Source organism: Macaca nemestrina, chromosome 6, assembly GCF_043159975.1.
Source record: "Macaca nemestrina isolate mMacNem1 chromosome 6, mMacNem.hap1, whole genome shotgun sequence".
Lineage (NCBI taxonomy): Eukaryota > Metazoa > Chordata > Mammalia > Primates > Cercopithecidae > Macaca > Macaca nemestrina.
In genome coordinates this window covers 177,318,446-177,329,997 of record NC_092130.1, presented here as the reverse complement: position 1 = coordinate 177,329,997, position 11,552 = coordinate 177,318,446, and the positions used below count along the sequence as shown (strand labels likewise).

Genomic DNA, 11,552 nt, shown 5'->3' with positions numbered 1-11,552 from the left:
ATGAATTATAATTTTGAATAGGAGACTTTCTGTTGGAGAACTTGGAATCTAAACCTGTGTCTCTAAAACTGCAATTCTTAAAAAAAAAAGTGATTAAATTTATAATATAATTGCTGTCAATCATGCCATTGAACATCTAGGGAACTGGATCAATTTCTTAAATTTTATTACATTATCTTTGAATGTGATAAAGTGACTCAAATTTTATGTAGAATTGTATGTACATTTTATGTTACTTTTTAAGAAGAAAAAAGTCAGAAGTCAGCTATTTTCAAAAGAATAATGTTATCCAGAAATTCAGGTCAAACATATGTTATACAGCAAAATGAAGGCAAGGAGCAAGAACATGGTTCCTTGGCTTGTGAACGTGGGCTTAACTCATTCTTCTGCTGTGCACTCCACTCAGACACTTTGCAAACCTACCGCTGTCATACTGCTGCAGCTAGAATGAACACCTACGCTGCTGAAAGAAGCCTCCGACCTCAAGACGGTGGGTCTAACCACATGCTAAACAGTACACACTGTGGGACATGAGAGTGAGAATTTCAAAAACAAAAACAAATACTGAAAGAAAAACCCCAGAAATGTAATGGTATTTAAAAGACAGCTGTTGAAAATGAGCATCTCCTCTTCTTACTTAGGTTGATGGCTTCACCGAATCCTGATGCCTTTGCATGTCACTATAACTGGATGCTCTAGTGTGCTAAGAGCAGCACCTGTATACTCAGAGTATTGAAATGTGCAGATGCATCCTAATTTATGGAATAAATCTAAGGTAGTAGGCTGTTTTATGTTGAATACATACACACACACACTGTTTAAAAAACTAAGCTGTGATAGATGGCTTTCTAAAATGTGACTAATGTGTATTACCCATTTCTACCTTACTTATTACTACCTTATTACTTATACATTTTTTCCTTATTTTCCATGATTTTTGGCTTGCAGATGGTGGTTGGTTTCCTAGAACATTTTTCCTTATTTCTTGTGTAGACAAGAAATCTAACTGCATCATGATCTTTTGTCCTCCTCCTCTGTTGGGATAGAGGGGAGGAAAAGAGGTGGTTTCAGACTTTTCAGAAAAAAAAACATATAAATTTTATGTTTGCCAACAGAGCTAATATACTAAATGTATTCATGTCTACGAATAAAATAAATTACTAAGTCTATATCATTAATAAAGACACATGAAACCTTTCACATTATGTCGAATTATTAGAATTAAGAAGCTTGAGAGAGGGAGAGCAAGCCAATAAAGCCTGAATATGCTAAGTGATCATTAGAGCTGGGTGTGATAATTGAAATTTGCTTTGCAGTAATTTCATTAAAAATTCATAACTATTCTAACCTTTCTCTTTCTCTGTCTGAGCTAGTGAGGAGTTAAATGATGTTGGTGTAGGGGCTTAGGATGCGTACACGCTGTTGACGACAGTTGAAAACAGGAGGTGAATGACAGACATGAGCAAAAGGCAAGATAGAGATCAGCAAAAAGACTTTCTTGGGGTCCTGAGCTTTGGTCTTTTCTCTAAATAAGCTTTTAACTTCTAGAGCTTTTTTATTATGATGATGATTATTTCTAATATCATGATGCCTTGTACAGTGTTTTGGCCAATATTGAGTTCTTGGCAATTGTCCTAGACAGATAATGTTACAAACTATTTCATCTCTTAGGATGACATTTTCCATCGTCCATTAAATTATTTTTCTAAAAAATTATAGGTGGGATGAAAATCACGGGCATTAATGTTTTCTCCTCCAAGAATCTCTCTGAGAAATGTGTTACGAATAAACACTCATTGTAGACCACCTGATATGAGAGGTTCTGGGGCACTTTTCTGCTTCTAGAAAGGAGCCTGATTTTATCTCATGATCATCACCCATTCCTGAATTTGTTTTATGAAGTCTTGGATGTTGAGTCTAAGAAACCAGTTACGGGTTGAATGCTTCAAAGTCTCATGCACCGTTCCAGTGTGAAGAGGGGTCTGTCAAATTTTAAATGCATTTTGCTAAATATATTATCCTTTACAAAATAAGTCCTTTGTGTTTTAAGGACAATTTGACCATGTGTTTTTAATCCATTTTAAGTTAGCTTGCTAAAATGTTTATTTGTAAGAGCTCTTAGAAGCCCAAAAAGCCTTAAAACACTGATTTGCCGGCCATTTGAAGCTTTTATCTCAAGAAAAGACATCTTCATTTGCTAACACAAAACAACTAGAGTCTCCCATGGCTAGTTTTCCATAAATCTTAAATTTCAAAATGTTTTGATACATTCTAAAAAGTTAAATATTTGTGGTTATTTTCATCTTAAAGCTTTAGAAGCTAGATTTCAGATTTTATAATCATTGCAGTATATTAGATACAAATCTATTTCAATCATTTAAGGTATGTGTCCTAATGACACTGAGGTATTAAAGAAATAACCTCATAATTATGTATAATGGAAGACAGAGTTGTACCCATTTACAAACTCCTTAAATGGTATTTGGACAGGTTTGTGGTATGTATAAAATAGCAACTCATACTCAAGATAACCCTATTTAGCAAAGATGAAACAATAATTTGTTTGGCTTACATTTGGATTTTTATCAATTTGCTTTTGTTTTGATAATATATAGTGGCAGAATGAGATTGTATAGCAGTTAATATCTGAGGGACAAATGAAATTCAAAAATAAATAATTATTAAATTTTGTCACAGATTTTGCATCTTAAACAAATATCAATATATCATCACACCATCTTAGAAATTTTAAATAAGTTGGAGAAAAAAAAAAATTCCAGTAATCGTAAGCAAGACTTTCACAGGAATTCCTTACATCATTTTTGGGGGTTTTTTTTCAGCCTCTAAAAATTTTGGGGAAAATGCAGAATCCTGTTGGAAAATCATCATTCTAACGGACACCTCCTTCAGGAGCATCATGTAATGAGCTAGAATTAAATCAAATTACTCTTATAGACCATGGATAATGTAATTTGCAGGTCAAAACATGTTTTTAAAGGAGTCTGAAATGCACAGTCTGGACCTGGTCAACTGCCACGCGGTTGCCCACTTGTTCTTTGAATGGCCCCACGTTCACTGAAGACTTTTGTACTTGAATTGCACTTTTTCCATCTGTTATCCCTACTCAGCTTCACTGACCTCTATGTTTGAGAAAGCATCATTTTTCCCCCTCTCTAATCACCCACCATAGAATGGGCCTTCTGGTCATTGGTGTCATCTATGCTCAACATATATCATACTCTGAATTTCATTTTGTCCATGCAGTTTGTCTAGCAAAGCTGGAGGCAGCTCCCCAGTCAAAAAGGCAGCTCTGTCCGCACGTTGGCAGTGGCCAGCTCAGGCCACTTAGAGCTTATCAGCTTTTTTAAAATTTATTTTATTTTATTTTATTTTATACTTTATTTTATTTTTAGACGAAGTCTTACTCTGTCTCCAGGCTGGAGTGCAGTGGCACGATCTTGGCTCACTGTAACCTCCGCCTCCCTGGTTCAAGCGATTCTGCTGGCTCAGCCTCCCACGTAGCTGGTATTACAGGCACACGCTATTACACCCAGTTTATTATTATATTTTTAGTAGAGATGGGGTTTCACCATGTTGGCCACGATGGTCTTGATCTCCTGACCTCGTGATCCACCCGCCTTCCCCTCCCAAAGTGCTGGGATTAGAGACGTGAGCCACCGTGCCAGACCTGAGCTGATTAGCTTTTATAGTGTCCTTAGACATTCTGTGTCTATGTCTCCTTCTGTCTCACTGGTGATATTTTCAAACATTCGCATGGCTGTTCTCTAAGTAACAAAACTGAGGCCACCTGGCAAGAGAGAACTGCCTGTCCCTGGTCCCTTCCCACCACTAATCTGCATCCACACACGCTCTTCCTCCCAGTCCATAGCTTCCTTCCATAGCTTTTCTGCTCGGATAATTCTTCTGTCTGGAAAGCCTCCCATCTTCACACCCCACTGTTGACCTGGGTAACCTCTTTGTATCTGTCCGTCAAGCCCTGACTTGCTCAGGAAGAGCTGTTCATGACCCTTGTCTTGTGGGCTGTCCTGATGTGCTCCACTGAGTGCCTCCATACAAAGCACTCATGCTTTCTGCTAACATTATCGGTACCTAGAGTTTTCTCTTTGCAAAGGGCACACCACCCCCTTCACCAAAAGAGATCACAAACCCTTAGACAATGAGGATTACTTCTTTCTCATCTGTGTGTTCTCTCAGTGCCAAGCAAAGATGGTCCCACTGTTAATTTAATTATGCATCCCCAGGATAGAAGCCTTCTGATGTTTCACAAATGAATGAAGCATGGTGCGGTCCTCTTGAGGTGGAGAGAAAATTGGAACTTTTTTAGTGCTTCACTTCACCTAGCATCATGCTTGGACTTAGAAACGTGTTATTCTCTATTAATTAGCGTATTTCCAGAGTTCGGAATGCCACCCTCTTCACAGATCTGAAGTTATTTGTTGCCAGCTGCACCTAAATCACCTTCGTCCACTTAGTTTTGCTGCGTGTCTGGCAGCTCAGTCTCAAGGTCCTTGGCTGGTTTCTCTTTCACCTCTTAAATACACGTCTTCCTCAATATTCTAGGACTCCTATTCTCTCTAGGGTGTTTTCTGGACTATCTGATCTAACCACTTGATCTAATTCTCTGCAGTTATCTCAAATGCACTCCCCTGGCTTCAATTTCTTCCTTGATTGCCTGTCTGCTAAACATCTCTACCTGTAGGAACAGAAAACTTCTCATTCTCAATCCACGTAAAGCAACATTTTTGATCTTCCTTGTAAAGTCATGTTACTCTTTCTGGTTTCCTGTCTTGATTAACGACATCCATCCGACGAAGAACACTTACCCTACTGCTCTCTAATATTCTACCAAAAAGGCATTAAATTCTTTAGGTCCTGCCTCTTGGAAGACACATGTCCACCCATACACCTGCTATGTTAATTCAGATTTGGGCATACAGACCCCTCCACTGCCAGCATTCTGCCCCCTTGCTGTTCCAGCAACCTAAAATGGGTTGGGCATGCCCCCCGCCCCTAACATGTGCTGGTTCCTTCTTTCTGTCTTCGTACTTTGTTGTTTTTGTTTGTTTGTTTGTTTGTTTGTTTTGAGACAGAGTCTCGTTCTGTAGCCCAGGCTAGAGTGCAGTGGCATGATTTCGGCTCCATCTCCAAGGTTCAAGCAATTCTCCTGCCTCAGCCTCGTGAGTAGCTGGGATTAGAAACGTGCGCCACCACGCCTGGCTAATTTTTATGTTTTTAGTAGAGACAGGGTTTCACCATGCTGGCAGGCTGGTCTCAAATTCCTGACCTCGTGATCCACCTGCCTCGGCCTCCCAAAGTCCTGGCATTCCAGGCATGAGCCACCGTGCCTGACCCGACTTTGTTCTTGATTCCCCTTCTTCCTCAAGCTTAAGCTCTTTGTCTAATTTTTCTTCACCATTCGGAGCAAAGACCACATTCTCCAAAGAGTGTCAGATAGTCGGTCTCAACTCTCTCTCTCTCTCTGTCTCCCTCTTTCTCTATTACAAGAGCATCCAACTTGTCTTTCAGATTTATCTCACAATCAACTAAAGTGACTTCCCATATCACTTTGCTCAGACATGAAACTTCCAGTGCTAAATTAATCAAGTTTAAGGAAAACCAGGAGGACTGGGCACCCTCTAATTAACTGATTATTTTGTCTATAAAATTCTAAAATATTTAACAGATTTTGTTTTCACTGAAGTTGCCACTATTGGATACTGAATTAATGCCATAAATTTGAATGATTATTTTAATCTACTGCTAATATCTTCTAAATAAAACTGTGCCATTTGTGGCATTTAATGTTATTTTAATGTTTTATAATAGCCTCACAAATAGTTTTCAAAATATTTAATATGCACTGAGAAGACTGTATTTGGTTTTTCATGCTTTGATTCCATTTTGCTCGTATTTAGTGACTCCATGGCCATTTCAATACGGTGTTATTTCTCCTGGTGAAGACAGCATGAGAATCTGTTTGTTCTTACATAATCTGTAGTTTATCAAGATGTGCTCAAAATGTGTTGGAGGCTAAATAAATTATTTCTGTAGAAGTGGTTTAATTTTGTGGAAAAGTTTCAAATAGTGTAAAAAAACAAACAAGCACACACAATACTGTGTGTAACTATGTGGTTTTCATTGTAAGGTCAGCCCACATTTACCTTTCCTCAAGAAGGGAGGTAGAAAAAACTGCATAGTACAAGCTATGGTCCCAGGCAGTGAAGGACACGGGGCATACAAGCCTGTGGCTTTGTTCTGGAGACCTTGGGATCTGAGTTTCTTAATGTCTCTAAGTCTGTTACCTCATGTAAAACTGTGAATAATAAGGTTTTTCATATGAAAGGGAACTGTGCACATTCAGGTTAATGATCAAGCAGGGTTCCTATTGGAACTCCTGCCCTGTGAGAGAGATGAGTGAATGGTGCTCCTTATTAAGTGTTCTCACCATCTATCCTCTGATTTAGTAGAACCTGGTTGGTGTAAAGGGTCTAGCAAAGGTTATTTTAATATCACAATTAAAAAGTATACATTTGAATTGCTTGAGTTTGGATACACATAACTTGTAGCTGAAATCTTTAATTTTATATGCATTGAGAATACCATGACTATATTTTGCCAAGTTTGCAAGAGTTATGAAGTCATTTTCCAATTGTTTATCTCTATTTTCATTTTTTATTCATGCTATCCATGCACATAGATTTTACAAAAAAAAATTGGTTTGGGTAATACTTAGTCAACATCTTAAAACTCCAACAATTCTTCCTATAATAGTAAATACAGAGTATGCTATATAAACGAGTTGAAAATTATTATGGTTCGTTTTATAAATAGGAATTTATGGACTGGCTGGGTTCAAATCTTGACATAATGTGATCCTTTGCCTGTATTACCTGATTGAATGGAAACTGAAGCAGATCCCAGGAGCTTCATGTAAGAAGAAGCCACAAGCCTCAAAAGAAGGATTGAGGCATTTGCTTTTGGGTTCTTGGTCCCAACGTCTTTGCCTAAGCCAATGTCCAGAAAGGTTTTTCTGATGTTATCTTCTGGGATTTTTATGGTTTCAGGCCTTAGATTTAAGTCTTTGATCCATCTTGAGTTGGTTTTTGCATAAGCTGAGAAATGAGGATCCAGTTTCATTCTCTTACACGTGACTTGCCAATTATGCACGCACCATTTGTTGAATAGGGTGTCCTTTTCCCACTTATTTATTTATTTATTTATTTATTTATATTTTTCCTTTGTTGAAATTCAATTGGCTGTTAGTATTCAGCTTTGTTTTGGGGTTCTCTATTCTGTTCCGTTGGTCTATGTGCCTATTTGTATGCCAGTTCCATACTGCTTTGTTGACTATAGCCTTGTAAAATTGTTAGATGTTGAGTAATGTGATACCTCCAGATTTGTTCTTGTCTTACTCCATGACTATTTGCATGTGTGATTTAATCCTTACATACATCTTTATAATTTAATTAAATTTATTTAGGTGATGAAATGAATACCTAGTTTATTAAAAAAACAATGTGTTTTCCATATCTCACTCAAGTGAAATGGCTGACATTGCTCGTTGAAAGTTTAGAACTGCTTCTGTGTTAAGATTCATGTTCTGGTTAGCTAACACTAAATTGGATTTTAGAAATTTGTTATTCATTGTTTACCTCAGTCATCATTTAAAAATCAACAGGTTAGGTTGCTTCCTTAGGATTTATGAAGGTTAATATTGCGTGTCACCTTGATTGGATTGAAGGGTGCAAAGTATTGTTCCTGGGTGTGTCTGTGAGGGTGTTGCTAGAGTTGGTGGACTGGGAGAGCCAGACCCACCCTCAATCTGGGTGGGTACCATCTGATCAGCTGCCAGGGTGGCTAGAATAAAGCAGGCAGAAGAAGGTGGAATGATCAGACTTGCTGAGTCTCCTGGTCTCCTTCTTTCTCCTGTGCTAAATACTTCCTGCCCTCGAACATCAGACTCCAAGTTCTTCAGCTTTTGGACTCTTGGACTTACACCAGTGGTTTGCCAGGGGCTCTCAGGCCTTCTGCCACGCGCTGAAGGCTGCACTGTCAGCTTCTCTACTTTTGAGGTTTTGGGACTTGGACTGGCTTCCTTCTTCCTCACCTTGCGGACGGCCTATGTGGTACTTCACCTTGAGATTGTATGAATTAATTCTCCTTAATGAACTCCCTTCCACGTATATCCTATTCTGTCACTCTAGAGAACCCCGACTAACACAGGATTCCAATGTATTTATCATCAAAGTACCCCTCAATTAAAATCCATGAATTATGAGTTGGATCCGGAACACTGCTCTCACTGGTCCTCATGTAAGCCTGTTCCCTGTCATCCAGAAACGTGCAGTAAGATGTGGTCACTCAACAAAATGGACCTTCTCAGCACAGCAGTCCCATCAATAAGGTAATAGCATGAATCAGTGGGAAAGGCTTGCAAGAACTCTTAATTAAAGAAGCAACTGTTGATAAAAACTTTGTTTCCAATGTACTGCCAGAGCACCAGACATACCGGTGGATAACGTGAGCAGTGCCGCAAATCCCAACCCCCTCATCAGGGACTGTGTTTCTCCAACTGCCTCCTGTTTCTTCTCAGATATGGAGTCTTTCAGTGATCAGGTGAGCTCGAAACGCATTCCTGCAACTGCAGCGCCTTCCATAAACTTAGAGTCATTTTCTCCATTTCTTACCTGTGAAAGTGTTGATCAATGACTAAAATTCTCCCTTCTTTTGTAAACTATAACATTCTTCTAACCTTTCTAATATATCAAAATAGCCAGATAATAAATTAGATCTACAATAGAATTCAAAAACAATAACATTATTTTTCTTATCATTGTGTGATAATGTTTTTACTGCATGAGCCAAACAAATATTGCATTAAGAAGACACTTTATAAACCTGTGCTCTTCGTACAAGAGCCTGCTTCAAGCTACATCCACAAATATCAAGGGAGAGTAATTCACCCATCTTGCAGAAAAGAACATTTATAATTTGTCAAGATAAAAAGTCTTGAGAAGGGGTGAGGAGTGGGACAGAAGGTAAAGCGGAGGGACTGGACACATGGAAGGGCAGATGGAAGAAGGGAAGGGGAAGAGGTGATGGATCCTGAAAGCCCTCTCTCTTCCTTGGCAGGACTTCTCAAGCATCAGGAGTCAATAGCTGGATATTCCCAGTGGCTGGCTCTCAGACACAGTTTAAAGACACATCAATCTGTGATGTCCGCGGTGTTCAGCAGAGAGCTAATGGACCTTCAAAGATCAATATTCAAATGTGCTTGCTGTCGTGTCTGAACCCCTGCGCCTCCCCGGCGACTTGTCCTGGCCAGGAAGAGCCTCTGATGTTAACTAGCCCATTTCTAACCACCACTCAGAGATGCTCAGATGCTAAGGGGCTAGGAGTATTTCTCTTGTGCTTGGTTCTTTTATTGTGGAGAAAGATGCTCTGTCCTAGGACACTCAAGGGGACTCCACAGAGCAGTTCAGCCGGTCACCCTGAATGTATCTTATTTCCATGTCAGGTTTTAATGAAGTCACAAGCATCCCCATTCCAGTGCCCCTGTCGCCTGAAGCTGCACAGGCATGGGGGCCAGGTGACCAGGTCTGAACATAGGCTTTCCAATCCCATGTGAAAGAGAAAACCTGCCACTGTGATTGTCACTAGCATTCATAGGATATGGACAGGGGAATTAGAAACCTTCCAATGAAAGCAAGGATTCAGGAAAAACTTTTTAGAGTAGTCTGAAACAAAGTCAGAGTCACTTAGAAGATGTCACTGAGAATATGGTCCTGACAATTAATTAAATCTCATTGACCTCATGGGAGAGACGAGCAGTAGACATTTAGGATTAATTCGAGCAATGTTAGGCTGATACCAAATGTGTGTGGTTAGGTACTTTATCGCTTGTTCCTCCACCATGCCTAAGTGGCCTTTAAGGTAAAAATATTAGAAGTGAGTGGTCTATTACCAGGCCCACCGGTAAGGATAGAATGAGTATGAGACCCTTCATTCAAGTCATATTTTACCTTGTCTTCCTCCTTGAGAAGTTATGAGAATATGATTCTGAGGTTAAGAGGAGTCTAGCAGTCTTTTATATATTTTGCTGTTAATTCAAAGATTGGCTAATAAATCTTATTTTATTATTTTATAACAAACTGGGAGAGCCATTGAGGATTTTTTTAAATCTGTTATTTGTATCCTTTATTAGAGACATTCCATTTTACATTTTTTGTTGATATATTCATATATTTATAGTCCAAATATTGAGGAAATCAACTAATGCATAAATAATGTGATTTAATATCGCTATTTTGTTGTTAGCTTTTTTTTTTTTAATTATACTTTAAGTTCTAGGGTACATGTGGATAACGTGCAGGTTTGTTACATATGTATACTTGTGCCATGTTGGCGTGCTGCACCCATCAACTCGTCAGCACCCATCAACTCGTCATTTACATCAGGTATAACTCCCAATGCAATCCCTCCACCCTCCCCCCTCCCCGTGATAGGCACACACCATTGAGGATTTTGACCGTGTCTTCCTTGCTCTGCCTTGTTGTTGGCTTACCTTGCAAATGAGACAGAGAGGGTAAACAACGGCTGATTGTTATTTGCAAATCCATGCATACACCAGGACATCTCCCCATGTAGGCTTAGGCTTGGAGTGGAGGTTCCATCTGCGTGATGTGCTAAAGGGAGAAAACTTTTATTTATTTATTTATTTTTCTGAGACAGAGTCACTCTGTTGCCCAGGCTGAAGTGCACTGGCATAATCTTGGCTTACTGCAACTCCGCCTCCCGGGTTCAAGTGATTCACCTGCCTCAGCCTCCCATGTAGCTGGGACTACAGGTGCCCACCATCACTCCTGTCTAATTTTTGTATTTTCAGTAGTGTTTGGGTTTCCCCATGTTGGCCAAGCTGATCTCAAACTCCTGACCTCAAGTGATCCACCCACCTCGGCCTCCCAAAGTGCTGGCATTACAGATGTAAGCCACCACGCCCAGCTGAGAAAACTCTTTTCCTAAGGAAAAACGTACATTTATTTATGTATTTATTTATTTTGAGACGGAGTCTTGCTCTTCGCCCAGGCTAGAGTGCAGTGGCCCTATCTCTGCTCACTGCAACCTCCGCCTCCCAAGTTCAAGCAATTCTCCTGCCTCAGCCTCCTGAGTATCTGGGATTACAGCCATGTGTTACCACCCCTGACTAATTTTTTTTTGCAGTTTTAGTAGAGATGGAGTTTCACCATATTGGCCAGGCTGCTCTCGAACTTCTTACCTTGTGATCCACCCACCTCGGCCTCCCAAAGTGCTGGAATTACAGGTGAACATCCACTTTTTATACACACATCTTGCATGCATTATATACTAAGGAATCTCCTACACTCTGTGGCACTCTGCTTCTCTCTATGGAGATTCAGATCAAAGTCACATAGGAAGCTTACCTGCTCCCAACGCAGCAAAAATGTACATGCTGTTATAACCTGTTAGACAATATGAAAATGTGTGAAAATTCTGAGTCACAATCTAAAGCC

At 39.6% G+C, this 11,552-nt stretch overlaps 1 long non-coding RNA gene across 1 annotated transcript; it reads left to right on the top strand.

Annotated features, from left to right (window-relative positions):
- Nucleotides 1–8,027: 8,027 nt before the first annotated feature.
- On the top strand, nt 8,028–10,094 carry LOC139363653 (uncharacterized). Its single transcript, XR_011624372.1, has 3 exons — nt 8,028–8,425; nt 8,517–8,637; nt 9,154–10,094. It is a non-coding gene; the product is annotated as an uncharacterized lncRNA (long non-coding RNA).
- The last annotated feature ends 1,458 nt before the right edge of the window (nt 10,095–11,552 follow it).